We start from the raw sequence: 17,535 nt of genomic DNA on the forward strand, positions 1-17,535 counted from the left end.
AATTACTGTGAATGTAAGCAGAAGTCCATGACCAAATGATAATGATGTGTTATTATATAGCACTTATGCTTAAGCGCTTTATATAGTAAAAATATACACCCAATATCACCCAACATGTGTTGGTACTCATTTATCGACCTCAGAAAGATGAAAGGCTGAGTTGAGGCGTTTAAGAACAGACTAAATCAGTGACTCACCCCCTGAAGTGTGCCTGAAATAAACCTTTAATGAGTCTAGCAATGATTGTATAGCATTCCAGAAAGACACATTATTTGGTATTCCTATTCTTTCTAATTTAGGGTCAGTGCTGAAAGTGTTAGACTTTTGGCACTCCTGTTCTTATTTTTCTTATTTTTTTTAACGGCCCTGAACAAGAAAGCCAGCCACTCCAGAAGTAAAGAGCTACATGGTGCTGGCCACAGCCTAGGAGCTTGCATTACAAAACCCCCCCAAAAAAACAAAAAAAGAGAACTTTTTTCAAGAGGTTGCAAGGGAGAACACAGATGTCGCAAGGGAGACCTCAAAGGTCGCAGATGCGACCTCTGGTGACCCCCAACTGACGTCCCCGGGTACAGTGGCAGGAGACATCTCTGCCCATATCAATATACGCCCCAGGGTGAAGACAAAGACTTAACGCTGGGCCAGATTTTACATGCCTCGCACCTCCAATGATTATTCTCTCTTTGTGAAACTAAATATCCTCAATATTGGGGTGGAAAATGGTTGCCATTGGCCAATGGAAGTAATACTAGATGAAGGAAGGGACATGCACCAACATTCAACCTGATGCCTCAGAGGAAGTCCCGTTTTTTGCAGCATGTGTTTGTGCGCATGTGTGTCTTGCAAGTCCCAGGTTTGAAACCTGATAAGCTCGCCTAGTGGGTTAATGCACCTACCACAGCAATCTATATGTAACCTGCAGGCAACACATCCAGTTCCTGGTGAGATACAAGGACAGAAGTGACTTCCCGGAAAAAGACATTTCAAGGAGCATCATCAGTCTTTGATACTTAGAGTCAGAACTTTAAGTGGGCTGGGGCTAGCATGGGCCGAGCCCCGGCAGTCTCCAGAAAAAGCTCCTAAGCCGGGGCCCTGCCGGGGACTCACCCCCGACTAGCCCCAGCCATGCTGACACCTGAGGCTGCCCGTGCAGCGGCTGCACGGTTACACAAGCTGCCTGCAGGTGTCAGCACTACGGTTCAGAAAAAAAGTAATTGCCTTTTCTTTTTTTCTAAACCGAAGTGCTGTCACCTGCAAGCAGCAGGTGCAACCGTCCAGTGCAGGCTGCCTGGTGGCTCTGTACTCTGAAACAGGAGGAGGGCTGGACTGCCAGGCCTCCTTTTGTTTCTGAGTAAATAGCCATCACCCAGCATGAAGCCCCTGCGCTACTCACGCTGGCTGATGGCTATTTACTCAGAAACAAAAGGCGAGCTGGGCAGTTCAGACCTCCTCCTGTTTCAGAGTACAGAGCCATCAGCAGCAGGCATCACTTTCATTCAAGGAGCCTGTGGTAAAGCATTGCAGCATGTGGCTCCTTGAATGAAAAGGCTGCCTGCTGGGTGTGAGCTGTGGCATACTGGTGTCACACCTTTGCTCCGCTTAGCCGCTTCTTTTGTTTAAAAGGAGGGGCTGGGCGCATTAAAGGTAATAATGCCAGTGCACCCCAGCTCTGCTTCTTTTAGCAACCCTCACCTCTTAGGCGAGGGGGGCTCTTGATGGGGGCGTGGACTAAGCACACCCATGCCTAGGCCACACCCCCTAACGAGAGCCCCCCTCAATTTCTAATCCCACTTAAAGCACTGCTTAGAGTCACCTTGGAAGTGACTTTAGAATAGGTTGCCATAAGTAAGCCAAGTGGCAAATAACTTTGTGGTGCAAAATACCTAAATTGCTCTAGTATTATATATGGAGCAACTCTATAGTCATTAGGCATTGAGGCTTGGCCAGGACAGCTGCCCCTCATAATGTACCCTCGAGCGTGGAGTCTATAATGGCAGCAGTCCGTGGCAGCAGTAAACCTTCCCAAAACTGGTTGTAACTAGCGCAAAGACGACATCTTGTGCAAATGCTCTTATCCAGTGCATGCCAAAGAATGGCCTAGATGTCACCTGCTCCATCTTGTCAGGCGCGTCTCATGGGCTGCAAGTCGCCTTCCCATGTGCTGACCGCAGGCGCTAAGGGCTCAATGGGAATGTACTAAGAACATTGTTCTGCTGACAGCAGCTGCTAGTAGCTGTTGCTGTGTACGTGAGTATTAATGGCCGGTTAGCTCAGTTGGTTAGAGCGTGGTGCTAATAACGCCAAGGTCGCGGGTTCGATCCCCGTACTGGCCACACCTTTTTGAGTTTCCTTTTAAAATTGGAGCTTCATGAATGAAGAACTCTCATTGGACGAATATGAAATCTGTAAAATAATAAGCCGATGTGGAATTCTGAGTAATAGCACAATATAAGCAAAGACTTCCTCTGGCTAATGCCAAAAACAGTTCTTTGGCTCCTGAAATGACTACATGTCCTAGTGCTGTAGCAAAAGGACTGCAAGAAGGCAGTCTATCCGTGGTCCTCCTCTTCTTAGCCTGTGGTGGCAGCACAGGTATTTCCCTCCAGTCCCAAATTGATAACATCACTCCAACTTTGCAGTGTGCTGACATCTCAGGAGTCTTCTGGCTTCTGAATTGTGGGAGTCGGATCGACCTGCGGGCAGGAGATGGGCCCAACATCGCAGCATAGCACCCCTCTGGCCCGCCATGGGTAACTTAAACTTTGGACACCCCCTGGGCATCCCCCCTTTTTTGCAGGCCCCCCATCAATCAAATCGCCGTGTACCAATCTTTCCTCTTGGTTTCCTCTACAAGGTCTCATTGTTTGGAATAGGTCAAGGACCTGCTGGGATATCCTATCAGCAGCATCCCTGCCCCACTTAGCCGTGCCCAGCTTCTGATCCTGGCAAATGCTATGGGACCTGGGCAGTCATTGCCAAAGAATGGCAACTGATTGATTGCCTGTGCAAATGATAACCATGCCCGGCAAATGTGTGAGTGCAAAGGCAATTGATTAGAATTCCTGTAAATGGAGTAGGTATCTGGCAAATGATAACAGGGTTGTCACCCACTCAACTGAAAATGTTGCAGGCAGGAGGCATGACTGCGCAACGATGCTCAGTACGGCGGGGTAGAAGCGGCTTGGAATGGGGAGTAAGCAAGAGCACAACAAATCTCACAGCTTTGAGAGCAGAGAGTGAGTGTTTAAACAATCATTAACAGGCAGCAACCCCAAAGGGACGTCATTTCACCAAAATGCCAGGGGTAGCGGAAGTGACATCACACGACCCTTGACCCCCTGATGACATCACAGGAAGTGATGTCATTTGACCCCACCCTGAAGTGATATCGCAGGAAGCGATGGAACACAACCTTTCACCCGTTGACGAAACAGGCAGTGGCATCACATAGCACTGTACACCACGAAAAATATGGTTACAATATCACTATAGTGTGATGTACATAATGTGATGTACATTTCATACAAGAATGGATCGCCATATGTATTGTTAAGATCAGAGTGTATAGGCCCATATTCCCAAATTACTGTGAATGTAAGCAGAAGTCCATGACCAAATGATAATGATGTGTTATTATATAGCACTTATGCTTAAGCGCTTTATATAGTAAAAATATACACCCAATATCACCCAACATGTGTTGGTACTCATTTATCGACCTCAGAAAGATGAAAGGCTGAGTTGAGGCGTTTAAGAACAGACTAAATCAGTGACTCACCCCCTGAAGTGTGCCTGAAATAAACCTTTAATGAGTCTAGCAATGATTGTATAGCATTCCAGAAAGACACATTATTTGGTATTCCTATTCTTTCTAATTTAGGGTCAGTGCTGAAAGTGTTAGACTTTTGGCACTCCTGTTCTTATTTTTCTTATTTTTTTTAACGGCCCTGAACAAGAAAGCCAGCCACTCCAGAAGTAAAGAGCTACATGGTGCTGGCCACAGCCTAGGAGCTTGCATTACAAAACCCCCCCAAAAAAACAAAAAAAGAGAACTTTTTTCAAGAGGTTGCAAGGGAGAACACAGATGTCGCAAGGGAGACCTCAAAGGTCGCAGATGCGACCTCTGGTGACCCCCAACTGACGTCCCCGGGTACAGTGGCAGGAGACATCTCTGCCCATATCAATATACGCCCCAGGGTGAAGACAAAGACTTAATGCTGGGCCAGATTTTACATGCCTCGCACCTCCAATGATTATTCTCTCTTTGTGAAACTAAATATCCTCAATATTGGGGTGGAAAATGGTTGCCATTGGCCAATGGAAGTAATACTAGATGAAGGAAGGGACATGCACCAACATTCAACCTGATGCCTCAGAGGAAGTCCCGTTTTTTGCAGCATGTGTTTGTGCGCATGTGTGTCTTGCAAGTCCCAGGTTTGAAACCTGATAAGCTCGCCTAGTGGGTTAATGCACCTACCACAGCAATCTATATGTAACCTGCAGGCAACACATCCAGTTCCTGGTGAGATACAAGGACAGAAGTGACTTCCCGGAAAAAGACATTTCAAGGAGCATCATCAGTCTTTGATACTTAGAGTCAGAACTTTAAGTGGGCTGGGGCTAGCATGGGCCGAGCCCCGGCAGTCTCCAGAAAAAGCTCCTAAGCCGGGGCCCTGCCGGGGACTCACCCCCGACTAGCCCCAGCCATGCTGACACCTGAGGCTGCCCGTGCAGCGGCTGCACGGTTACACAAGCTGCCTGCAGGTGTCAGCACTACGGTTTAGAAAAAAAGTAATTGCCTTTTCTTTTTTTCTAAACCGAAGTGCTGTCACCTGCAAGCAGCAGGTACAACCGTCCAGTGCAGGCTGCCTGGTGGCTCTGTACTCTGAAACAGGAGGAGGGCTGGACTGCCAGGCCTCCTTTTGTTTCTGAGTAAATAGCCATCACCCAGCATGAAGCCCCTGCGCTACTCACGCTGGCTGATGGCTATTTACTCAGAAACAAAAGGCGAGCTGGGCAGTTCAGACCTCCTCCTGTTTCAGAGTACAGAGCCATCAGCAGCAGGCATCACTTTCATTCAAGGAGCCTGTGGTAAAGCATTGCAGCATGTGGCTCCTTGAATGAAAAGGCTGCCTGCTGGGTGTGAGCTGTGGCATACTGGTGTCACACCTTTGCTCCGCTTAGCCGCTTCTTTTGTTTAAAAGGAGGGGCTGGGCGCATTAAAGGTAATAATGCCAGTGCACCCCAGCTCTGCTTCTTTTAGCAACCCTCACCTCTTAGGCGAGGGGGGCTCTTGATGGGGGCGTGGACTAAGCACACCCATGCCTAGGCCACACCCCTAACGAGAGCCCCCCTCAATTTCTAATCCCACTTAAAGCACTGCTTAGAGTCACCTTGGAAGTGACTTTAGAATAGGTTGCCATAAGTAAGCCAAGTGGCAAATAACTTTGTGGTGCAAAATACCTAAATTGGACTAGTATTATATATGGAGCAACTCTATAGTCATTAGGCATTGAGGCTTGGACAGGACAGCTGCCCCTCATAATGTAGCCTCGAGCGTGGAGTCTATAATGGCAGCAGTCCGTGGCAGCAGTAAGCCTTCCCAAAAGTGGTTGTAATTGGCCCAAAGACGACATCTTGTGCAAATGCTCTTATCCAGTGCATGCCAAAGTATGGCCTAGATGTCACCTGCTCCATCTTGTCAGGCGCGTCTCATGGGCTGCAAGTCGCCTTCCCATGTGCTGACCGCAGGCGCTAAGGGCTCAATGGGAATGTACTAAGAACATTGTTCTGCTGACAGCAGCTGCTAGTAGCTGTTGCTTTGTACGTGAGTATTAATGGCCGGTTAGCTCAGTTGGTTAGAGCGTGGTGCTAATAACGCCAAGGTCGCGGGTTCGATCCCCGTACTGGCCACACCTTTTTAAGTTTCCTTTTAAAATTGGAGCTTCATGAATGAAGAACTCTCATTGGACGAATATGAAATCTCTAAAATAATAAGCCGATGTGGAATTCTGAGTAATAGCACAATATAAGCAAAGACTTCCTCTGGCTAATGCCAAAAACAGTTCTTTGGCTCCTGAAATGACTACATGTCCTAGTGCTGTAGCAAAAGGACTGCAAGAAGGCAGTCTATCCGTGGTCCTCCTCTTCTTAGCCTGTGGTGGCAGCACAGGTATTTCCCTCCAGTCCCAAATTGATAACATCACTCCAACTTTGCAGTGTGCTGACATCTCAGGAGTCTTCTGGCTTCTGAATTGTGGGAGTCGGATCAACCTGCGGGCAGGAGATGGGCCCAACATCGCAGCACAGCACCCCTCTGGCCCGCCATGGGTAACTTAAACTTTGGACACCCCCTGGGCATCCCCCCTTTTTTGCAGGCCCCCCATCAATCAAATCGCCGTGTACCAATCTTTCCTCTTGGTTTCCTCTACAAGGTCTCATTGTTTGGAATAGGTCAAGGACCTGCTGGGATATCCTATCAGCAGCATCCCTGCCCCACTTAGCCGTGCCCAGCTTCTGATCCTGGCAAATGCTATGGGACCTGGGCAGTCATTGCCAAAGAATGGCAACTGATTGATTGCCTGTGCAAATGATAACCATGCCCGGCAAATGTGTGAGTGCAAAGGCAATTGATTACAATTCCTGTAAATGGAGTAGGTATCTGGCAAATGATAACAGGGTTGTCACCCACTCAACTGAAAATGTTGCAGGCAGGAGGCATGACTGCGCAACGATGCTCAGTACGGCGGGGTAGAAGCGGCTTGGAATGGGAGTAAGCAAGAGCACAACAAATCTCACAGCTTTGAGAGCAGAGAGTGAGTGTTTAAACAATCATTAACAGGCAGCAACCCCAAAGGGACGTCATTTCACCAAAATGCCAGGGGTAGCGGAAGTGACATCACACGACCCTTGACCCCCTGATGACATCACAGGAAGTGATGTCATTTGACCCCACCCTGAAGTGATATCGCAGGAAGCGATGGAACACAACCTTTCACCCGTTGACGAAACAGGCAGTGGCATCACATAGCACTGTACACCACGAAAAATATGGTTACAATATCACTATAGTGTGATGTACATAATGTGATGTACATTTCATACAAGAATGGATCGCCATATGTATTGTTAAGATCAGAGTGTATAGGCCCATATTCCCAAATTACTGTGAATGCAAGCAGAAGTCCATGACCAAATGATAATGATGTGTTATTATATAACACTTACGCTTAAGCGCTTTATATAGTAAAAATATACACCCAATATCACCCAACATGTGTTGGTACTCATTTATCGACCTCAGAAAGATGAAAGGCTGAGTTGAGGCGTTTAAGAACAGACTAAATCAGTGACTCACCCCCTGAAGTGTGCCTGAAATAAACCTTTAATGAGTCTAGCAATGATTGTATAGCATTCCAGAAAGACACATTATTTGGTATTCCTATTCTTTCTAATTTAGGGTCAGTGCTGAAAGTGTTAGACTTTTGGCACTCCTGTTCTTATTTTTCTTATTTTTTTTAACGGCCCTGAACAAGAAAGCCAGCCACTCCAGAAGTAAAGAGCTACATGGTGCTGGCCACAGCCTAGGAGCTTGCATTACAAAACCCCCCCAAAAAAACAAAAAAAGAGAACTTTTTTCAAGAGGTTGCAAGGGAGAACACAGATGTCGCAAGGGAGACCTCAAAGGTCGCAGATGCGACCTCTGGTGACCCCCAACTGACGTCCCCGGGTACAGTGGCAGGAGACATCTCTGCCCATATCAATATACGCCCCAGGGTGAAGACAAAGACTTAATGCTGGGCCAGATTTTACATGCCTCGCACCTCCAATGATTATTCTCTCTTTGTGAAACTAAATATCCTCAATATTGGGGTGGAAAATGGTTGCCATTGGCCAATGGAAGTAATACTAGATGAAGGAAGGGACATGCACCAACATTCAACCTGATGCCTCAGAGGAAGTCCCGTTTTTTGCAGCATGTGTTTGTGCGCATGTGTGTCTTGCAAGTCCCAGGTTTGAAACCTGATAAGCTCGCCTAGTGGGTTAATGCACCTACCACAGCAATCTATATGTAACCTGCAGGCAACACATCCAGTTCCTGGTGAGATACAAGGACAGAAGTGACTTCCCGGAAAAAGACATTTCAAGGAGCATCATCAGTCTTTGATACTTAGAGTCAGAGCTTTAAGTGGGCTGGGGCTAGCATGGGCCGAGCCCCGGCAGTCTCCAGAAAAAGCTCCTAAACCGGGGCCCTGCCGGGACTCACCCCCGACTAGCCCCAGCCATGCTGACACCTGAGGCTGCCCGTGCAGCGGCTGCACGGTTACACAAGCTGCCTGCAGGTGTCAGCACTACGGTTTAGAAAAAAAGTAATTGCCTTTTCTTTTTTTCTAAACCGAAGTGCTGTCACCTGCAAGCAGCAGGTGCAACCGTCCAGTGCAGGCTGCCTGGTGGCTCTGTACTCTGAAACAGGAGGAGGGCTGGACTGCCAGGCCTCCTTTTGTTTCTGAGTAAATAGCCATCACCCAGCATGAAGCCCCTGCGCTACTCACGCTGGCTGATGGCTATTTACTCAGAAACAAAAGGCGAGCTGGGCAGTTCAGACCTCCTCCTGTTTCAGAGTACAGAGCCATCAGCAGCAGGCATCACTTTCATTCAAGGAGCCTGTGGTAAAGCATTGCAGCATGTGGCTCCTTGAATGAAAAGGCTGCCTGCTGGGTGTGAGCTGTGGCATACTGGTGTCACACCTTTGCTCCGCTTAGCCGCTTCTTTTGTTTAAAAGGAGGGGCTGGGCGCATTAAAGGTAATAATGCCAGTGCACCCCAGCTCTGCTTCTTTTAGCAACCCTCACCTCTTAGGCGAGGGGGGTTCTTGATGGGGGCGTGGACTAAGCACACCCATGCCTAGGCCACGCCCCCTAACGAGAGCCCCCCTCAATTTCTAATCCCACTTAAAGCACTGCTTAGAGTCACCTTGGAAGTGACTTTAGAATAGGTTGCCATAAGTAAGCCAAGTGGCAAATAACTTTGTGGTGCAAAATACCTAAATTGGACTAGTATTATATATGGAGCAACTCTATAGTCATTAGGCATTGAGGCTTGGACAGGACAGCTGCCCCTCATAATGTAGCCTCGAGCGTGGAGTCTATAATGGCAGCAGTCCGTGGCAGCAGTAAGCCTTCCCAAAAGTGGTTGTAACTGGCCCAAAGACGACATCTTGTGCAAATGCTCTTATCCAGTGCATGCCAAAGTATGGCCTAGATGTCACCTGCTCCATCTTGTCAGGCGCGTCTCATGGGCTGCAAGTCGCCTTCCCATGTGCTGAGCGCAGGCGCTAAGGGCTCAATGGGAATGTACTAAGAACATTGTTCTGCTGACAGCAGCTGCTAGTAGCTGTTGCTTTGTACGTGAGTATTAATGGCCGGTTAGCTCAGTTGGTTAGAGCGTGGTGCTAATAACGCCAAGGTCGCGGGTTCGATCCCCGTACTGGCCACACCTTTTTAAGTTTCCTTTTAAAATTGGAGCTTCATGAATGAAGAACTCTCATTGGACGAATATGAAATCTGTAATATAATAAGCCGATGTGGAATTCTGAGTAATAGCACAATATAAGCAAAGACTTCCTCTGGCTAATGCCAAAAACAGTTCTTTGGCTCCTGAAATGACTACATGTCCTAGTGCTGTAGCAAAAGGACTGCAAGAAGGCAGTCTATCCGTGGTCCTCCTCTTCTTAGCCTGTGGTGGCAGCACAGGTATTTCCCTCCAGTCCCAAATTGATAACATCACTCCAACTTTGCAGTGTGCTGACATCTCAGGAGTCTTCTGGCTTCTGAATTGTGGGAGTCGGATCAACCTGCGGGCAGGAGATGGGCCCAACATCGCAGCACAGCACCCCTCTGGCCCGCCATGGGTAACTTAAACTTTGGACACCCCCTGGGCATCCCCCCTTTTTTGCAGGCCCCCCATCAATCAAATCGCCGTGTACCAATCTTTCCTCTTGGTTTCCTCTACAAGGTCTCATTGTTTGGAATAGGTCAAGGACCTGCTGGGATATCCTATCAGCAGCATCCCTGCCCCACTTAGCCGTGCCCAGCTTCTGATCCTGGCAAATGCTATGGGACCTGGGCAGTCATTGCCAAAGAATGGCAACTGATTGATTGCCTGTGCAAATGATAACCATGCCCGGCAAATGTGTGAGTGCAAAGGCAATTGATTACAATTCCTGTAAATGGAGTAGGTATCTGGCAAAGGATAACAGGGCTGTCACCCACTCAACTGAAAATGTTGCAGGCAGGAGGCATGACTGCGCAACGATGCTCAGTACGGCGGGGTAGAAGCGGCTTGGAATGGGAGTAAGCAAGAGCACAACAAATCTCACAGCTTTGAGAGCAGAGAGTGAGTGTTTAAACAATCATTAACAGGCAGCAACCCCAAAGGGACGTCATTTCACCAAAATGCCAGGGGTAGCGGAAGTGACATCACACGACCCTTGACCCCCTGATGACATCACAGGAAGTGATGTCATTTGACCCCACCCTGAAGTGATATCGCAGGAAGCGATGGAACACAACCTTTCACCCGTTGACGAAACAGGCAGTGGCATCACATAGCACTGTACACCACGAAAAATATGGTTACAATATCACTATAGTGTGATGTACATAATGTGATGTACATTTCATACAAGAATGGATCGCCATATGTATTGTTAAGATCAGAGTGTATAGGCCCATATTCCCAAATTACTGTGAATGTAAGCAGAAGTCAATGACCAAATGATAATGATGTGTTATTATATAGCACTTATGCTTAAGCGCTTTATATAGTAAAAATATACACCCAATATCACCCAACATGTGTTGGTACTCATTTATCGACCTCAGAAAGATGAAAGGCTGAGTTGAGGCGTTTAAGAACAGACTAAATCAGTGACTCACCCCCTGAAGTGTGCCTGAAATAAACCTTTAATGAGTCTAGCAATGATTGTATAGCATTCCAGAAAGACACATTATTTGGTATTCCTATTCTTTCTAATTTAGGGTCAGTGCTGAAAGTGTTAGACTTTTGGCACTCCTGTTCTTATTTTTCTTATTTTTTTTAACGGCCCTGAACAAGAAAGCCAGCCACTCCAGAAGTAAAGAGCTACATGGTGCTGGCCACAGCCTAGGAGCTTGCATTACAAAACCCCCCCAAAAAAACAAAAAAAGAGAACTTTTTTCAAGAGGTTGCAAGGGAGAACACAGATGTCGCAAGGGAGACCTCAAAGGTCGCAGATGCGACCTCTGGTGACCCCCAACTGACGTCCCCGGGTACAGTGGCAGGAGACATCTCTGCCCATATCAATATACGCCCCAGGGTGAAGACAAAGACTTAATGCTGGGCCAGATTTTACATGCCTCGCACCTCCAATGATTATTCTCTCTTTGTGAAACTAAATATCCTCAATATTGGGGTGGAAAATGGTTGCCATTGGCCAATGGAAGTAATACTAGATGAAGGAAGGGACATGCACCAACATTCAACCTGATGCCTCAGAGGAAGTCCCGTTTTTTGCAGCATGTGTTTGTGCGCATGTGTGTCTTGCAAGTCCCAGGTTTGAAACCTGATAAGCTCGCCTAGTGGGTTAATGCACCTACCACAGCAATCTATATGTAACCTGCAGGCAACACATCCAGTTCCTGGTGAGATACAAGGACAGAAGTGACTTCCCGGAAAAAGACATTTCAAGGAGCATCATCAGTCTTTGATACTTAGAGTCAGAGCTTTAAGTGGGCTGGGGCTAGCATGGGCCGAGCCCCGGCAGTCTCCAGAAAAAGCTCCTAAGCCGGGGCCCTGCCGGGGACTCACCCCCGACTAGCCCCAGCCATGCTGACACCTGAGGCTGCCCGTGCAGCGGCTGCACGGTTACACAAGCTGCCTGCAGGTGTCAGCACTACGGTTTAGAAAAAAAGTAATTGCCTTTTCTTTTTTTCTAAACCGAAGTGCTGTCACCTGCAAGCAGCAGGTGCAACCGTCCAGTGCAGGCTGCCTGGTGGCTCTGTACTCTGAAACAGGAGGAGGGCTGGACTGCCAGGCCTCCTTTTGTTTCTGAGTAAATAGCCATCACCCAGCATGAAGCCCCTGCGCTACTCACGCTGGCTGATGGCTATTTACTCAGAAACAAAAGGCGAGCTGGGCAGTTCAGACCTCCTCCTGTTTCAGAGTACAGAGCCATCAGCAGCAGGCATCACTTTCATTCAAGGAGCCTGTGGTAAAGCATTGCAGCATGTGGCTCCTTGAATGAAAAGGCTGCCTGCTGGGTGTGTGCTGTGGCATTCTGGGGTCACACCTTTGCTCCGCTTAGCCGCTTCTTTTGTTTAAAAGGAGGGGATGTGCGCATTAAAGGTAATAATGCCAGTGCATCCCAGCTCTGCTTCTTTTAGCAGCCCCCAACTCTTAGGTGAGGGGGGTTCTTGATGGGGGCGTGGACTAAGCACACCCATGCCTAGGCCACGCCCCCTAACGAGAGCCCCCCTCAATTTCTAATCCCACTTAAAGCACTGCTTAGAGTCACCTTGGAAGTGACTTTAGAATAGGTTGCCATAAGTAAGCCAAGTGGCAAATAACTTTGTGGTGCAAAATACCTAAATTGGACTAGTATTATATATGGAGCAACTCTATAGTCATTAGGCATTGAGGCTTGGACAGGACAGCTGCCCCTCATAATGTAGCCTCGAGCGTGGAGTCTATAATGGCAGCAGTCCGTGGCAGCAGTAAGCCTTCCCAAAAGTGGTTGTAACTGGCCCAAAGACGACATCTTGTGCAAATGCTCTTATCCAGTGCATGCCAAAGAATGGCCTAGATGTCACCTGCTCCATCTTGTCAGGCGCGTCTCATGGGCTGCAAGTCGCCTTCCCATGTGCTGACCGCAGGCGCTAAGGGCTCAATGGGAATGTACTAAGAACATTGTTCTGCTGACAGCAGCTGCTAGTAGCTGTTGCTGTGTACGTGAGTATTAATGGCCGGTTAGCTCAGTTGGTTAGAGCGTGGTGCTAATAACGCCAAGGTCGCGGGTTCGATCCTCGTACTGGCCACACCTTTTTAAGTTTCCTTTTAAAATTGGAGCTTCATGAATGAAGAACTCTCATTGGACGAATATGAAATCTGTAAAATAATAAGCCGATGTGGAATTCTGAGTAATAGCACAATATAAGCAAAGACTTCCTCTGGCTAATGCCAAAAACAGTTCTTTGGCTCCTGAAATGACTACATGTCCTAGTGCTGTAGCAAAAGGACTGCAAGAAGGCAGTCTATCCGTGGTCCTCCTCTTCTTAGCCTGTGGTGGCAGCACAGGTATTTCCCTCCAGTCCCAAATTGATAACATCACTCCAACTTTGCAGTGTGCTGACATCTCAGGAGTCTTCTGGCTTCTGAATTGTGGGAGTCGGATCGACCTGCGGGCAGGAGATGGGCCCAACATCGCAGCACAGCACCCCTCTGGCCCGCCATGGGTAACTTAAACTTTGGACACCCCCTGGGCATCCCCCCTTTTTTGCAGGCCCCCCATCAATCAAATCGCCGTGTACCAATCTTTCCTCTTGGTTTCCTCTACAAGGTCTCATTGTTTGGAATAGGTCAAGGACCTGCTGGGATATCCTATCAGCAGCATCCCTGCCCCACTTAGCCGTGCCCAGCTTCTGATCCTGGAAAATGCTATGGGACCTGGGCAGTCATTGCCAAAGAATGGCAACTGATTGATTGCCTGTGCAAATGATAACCATGCCCGGCAAATGTGTGAGTGCAAAGGCAATTGATTAGAATTCCTGTAAATGGAGTAGGTATCTGGCAAATGATAACAGGGTTGTCACCCACTCAACTGAAAATGTTGCAGGCAGGAGGCATGACTGCGCAACGATGCTCAGTACGGCGGGGTAGAAGCGGCTTGGAATGGGAGTAAGCAAGAGCACAACAAATCTCACAGCTTTGAGAGCAGAGAGTGAGTGTTTAAACAATCATTAACAGGCAGCAACCCCAAAGGGACGTCATTTCACCAAAATGCCAGGGGTAGCGGAAGTGACATCACACGACCCTTGACCCCCTGATGACATCACAGGAAGTGATGTCATTTGACCCCACCCTGAAGTGATATCGCAGGAAGCGATGGAACACAACCTTTCACCCGTTGACGAAACAGGCAGTGGCATCACATAGCACTGTACACCACGAAAAATATGGTTACAATATCACTATAGTGTGATGTACATAATGTGATGTACATTTCATACAAGAATGGATCGCCATATGTATTGTTAAGATCAGAGTGTATAGGCCCATATTCCCAAATTACTGTGAATGTAAGCAGAAGTCAATGACCAAATGATAATGATGTGTTATTATATAGCACTTATGCTTAAGCGCTTTATATAGTAAAAATATACACCCAATATCACCCAACATGTGTTGGTACTCATTTATCGACCTCAGAAAGATGAAAGGCTGAGTTGAGGCGTTTAAGAACAGACTAAATCAGTGACTCACCCCCTGAAGTGTGCCTGAAATAAACCTTTAATGAGTCTAGCAATGATTGTATAGCATTCCAGAAAGACACATTATTTGGTATTCCTATTCTTTCTAATTTAGGGTCAGTGCTGAAAGTGTTAGACTTTTGGCACTCCTGTTCTTATTTTTCTTATTTTTTTTAACGGCCCTGAACAAGAAAGCCAGCCACTCCAGAAGTAAAGAGCTACATGGTGCTGGCCACAGCCTAGGAGCTTGCATTACAAAACCCCCCCAAAAAAACAAAAAAAGAGAACTTTTTTCAAGAGGTTGCAAGGGAGAACACAGATGTCGCAAGGGAGACCTCAAAGGTCGCAGATGCGACCTCTGGTGACCCCCAACTGACGTCCCCGGGTACAGTGGCAGGAGACATCTCTGCCCATATCAATATACGCCCCAGGGTGAAGACAAAGACTTAATGCTGGGCCAGATTTTACATGCCTCGCACCTCCAATGATTATTCTCTCTTTGTGAAACTAAATATCCTCAATATTGGGGTGGAAAATGGTTGCCATTGGCCAATGGAAGTAATACTAGATGAAGGAAGGGACATGCACCAACATTCAACCTGATGCCTCAGAGGAAGTCCCGTTTTTTGCAGCATGTGTTTGTGCGCATGTGTGTCTTGCAAGTCCCAGGTTTGAAACCTGATAAGCTCGCCTAGTGGGTTAATGCACCTACCACAGCAATCTATATGTAACCTGCAGGCAACACATCCAGTTCCTGGTGAGATACAAGGACAGAAGTGACTTCCCGGAAAAAGACATTTCAAGGAGCATCATCAGTCTTTGATACTTAGAGTCAGAGCTTTAAGTGGGCTGGGGCTAGCATGGGCCGAGCCCCGGCAGTCTCCAGAAAAAGCTCCTAAGCCGGGGCCCTGCCGGGGACTCACCCCCGACTAGCCCCAGCCATGCTGACACCTGAGGCTGCCCGTGCAGCGGCTGCACGGTTACACGAGCTGCCTGCAGGTGTCAGCACTACGGTTTAGAAAAAAAGTAATTGCCTTTTCTTTTTTTCTAAACCGAAGTGCTGTCACCTGCAAGCAGCAGGTGCAACCGTCCAGTGCAGGCTGCCTGGTGGCTCTGTACTCTGAAACAGGAGGAGGGCTGGACTGCCAGGCCTCCTTTTGTTTCTGAGTAAATAGCCATCACCCAGCATGAAGCCCCTGCGCTACTCACGCTGGCTGATGGCTATTTACTCAGAAACAAAAGGCGAGCTGGGCAGTTCAGACCTCCTCCTGTTTCAGAGTACAGAGCCATCAGCAGCAGGCATCACTTTCATTCAAGGAGCCTGTGGTAAAGCATTGCAGCATGTGGCTCCTTGAATGAAAAGGCTGCCTGCTGGGTCTGAGCTGTGGCATACTGGTGTCACACCTTTGCTCCGCTTAGCCGCTTCTTTTGTTTAAAAGGAGGGGCTGGGCGCATTAAAGGTAATAATGCCAGTGCACCCCAGCTCTGCTTCTTTTAGCAACCCTCACCTCTTAGGCGAGGGGGGCTCTTGATGGGGGCGTGGACTAAGCACACCCATGCCTAGGCCACACCCCTAACGAGAGCCCCCCTCAATTTCTAATCCCACTTAAAGCACTGCTTAGAGTCACCTTGGAAGTGACTTTAGAATAGGTTGCCATAAGTAAGCCAAGTGGCAAATAACTTTGTGGTGCAAAATACCTAAATTGCACTAGTATTATATATGGAGCAACTCTATAGTCATTAGGTATTGAGGCTTGGCCAGGACAGCTGCCCCTCATAATGTAGCCTCGAGCGTGGAGTCTATAATGGCAGCAGTCCGTGGCAGCAGTAAACCTTCCCAAAACTGGTTGTAACTAGCCCAAAGACGACATCTTGTGCAAATGCTCTTATCCAGTGCATGCCAAAGAATGGCCTAGATGTCACCTGCTCCATCTTGTCAGGCGCGTCTCATGGGCTGCAAGTCGCCTTCCCATGTGCTGACCGCAGGCGCTAAGGGCTCAATAGGAATGTACTAAGAACATTGTTCTGCTGACAGCAGCTGCTAGTAGCTGTTGCTGTGCACGTGAGTATTGATGGCCGGTTAGCTCAGTTGGTTAGAGCGTGGTGCTAATAACGCCAAGGTCGCGGGTTCTATCCCCGTACTGGCCACACCTTTTTAAGTTTCCTTTTAAAATTGGAGCGTCATGAATGAAGAACTCTCATTCGACGAATATGAAATCTGTAAAATAATAAGCCGATGTGGAATTCTGAGTAATAGCACAATATAAGCAAAGACGTCCTCTGGCTAATGCCAAAAACAGTTCTTTGGCTCCTGAAATGACTACATGCCCTAGTGCTGTAGCAAAAGGACTGCAAGAAGGCAGTCTATCCGTGGTCCTCCTCTTCTTAGCCGACGATGGCAGCACAGGTATTTCCCGCCAGTCCCAAATTGATAACATCACTCCAAGTTTGCAGTGTGCTGACATCTCAGGAGTCTTCTGGCTTCTGAATTGTGGGAGTCGGATCACCCTGCGGGGAGGAGATGGGCCCAACATCGCAGCACAGCACCCCTCTGGCCCGCCATGGGTAACTTAAACTTTGGACACCCCCTGGGAATCCCCCCTTTTTTGCAGGTCCCCCATCAATCAAATCGCTGTGTACCAATCTTTCCTCTTGGTTTCCTCTACAAGGTCTCATTGTTTGGAATAGGTCAAGGACCTGCTGGGATATCCTATCAGCAGCATCCCTGCCCCACTTAGCCGTGCCCAGCTTCTGATCCTGGCAAATGCTTTGGGACTTGGGCAGTCATTGCCAAAGAATGGCAACTGATTGATTACCTGTGCAAATGATACCCATGCCCGGCAAATGTGTGAGTGCAAAGGCAACTGATTACAATTCCTGTAAATGGAGAAGGCATCTGGCAAATGATAACAGGGCTGTCACCCACTCAACTGAAAATGCTGCAGGCAGGAGGCATGACTGCGCAACGATGCTCAGTACGGCGGGGTAGAAGCGGCTTGGAATGGGAGTAAGCAAGAGCACAACAAATCTCA

The 17,535-nt window shown here is 48.0% G+C and overlaps 5 non-coding genes across 5 annotated transcripts; all 5 read left to right on the forward strand.

The window, feature by feature from the left end:
* The first annotated feature begins 2,259 nt into the window (after positions 1-2,259).
* Positions 2,260-2,333, forward strand: TRNAI-AAU (transfer RNA isoleucine (anticodon AAU)). Its single transcript has one exon. It is a non-coding gene; the product is annotated as a tRNA-Ile (tRNA).
* Positions 2,334-5,839: 3,506 nt separating this feature from the next.
* Positions 5,840-5,913, forward strand: TRNAI-AAU (transfer RNA isoleucine (anticodon AAU)). Its single transcript has one exon. It is a non-coding gene; the product is annotated as a tRNA-Ile (tRNA).
* A 3,505-nt stretch (positions 5,914-9,418) lies between these two features.
* TRNAI-AAU (transfer RNA isoleucine (anticodon AAU)) lies at positions 9,419-9,492 on the forward strand. Its single transcript has one exon. It is a non-coding gene; the product is annotated as a tRNA-Ile (tRNA).
* Positions 9,493-12,998: 3,506 nt separating this feature from the next.
* Positions 12,999-13,072, forward strand: TRNAI-AAU (transfer RNA isoleucine (anticodon AAU)). Its single transcript has one exon. It is a non-coding gene; the product is annotated as a tRNA-Ile (tRNA).
* Positions 13,073-16,577: 3,505 nt separating this feature from the next.
* TRNAI-AAU (transfer RNA isoleucine (anticodon AAU)) lies at positions 16,578-16,651 on the forward strand. The gene has a single exon. It is a non-coding gene; the product is annotated as a tRNA-Ile (tRNA).
* Positions 16,652-17,535: the final 884 nt, after the last annotated feature.

Source organism: Ambystoma mexicanum, chromosome 1p (genome assembly GCF_040938575.1).
Source record: "Ambystoma mexicanum isolate Mex_15411 chromosome 1p, UKY_AmexF1_1, whole genome shotgun sequence".
Lineage (NCBI taxonomy): Eukaryota > Metazoa > Chordata > Amphibia > Caudata > Ambystomatidae > Ambystoma > Ambystoma mexicanum.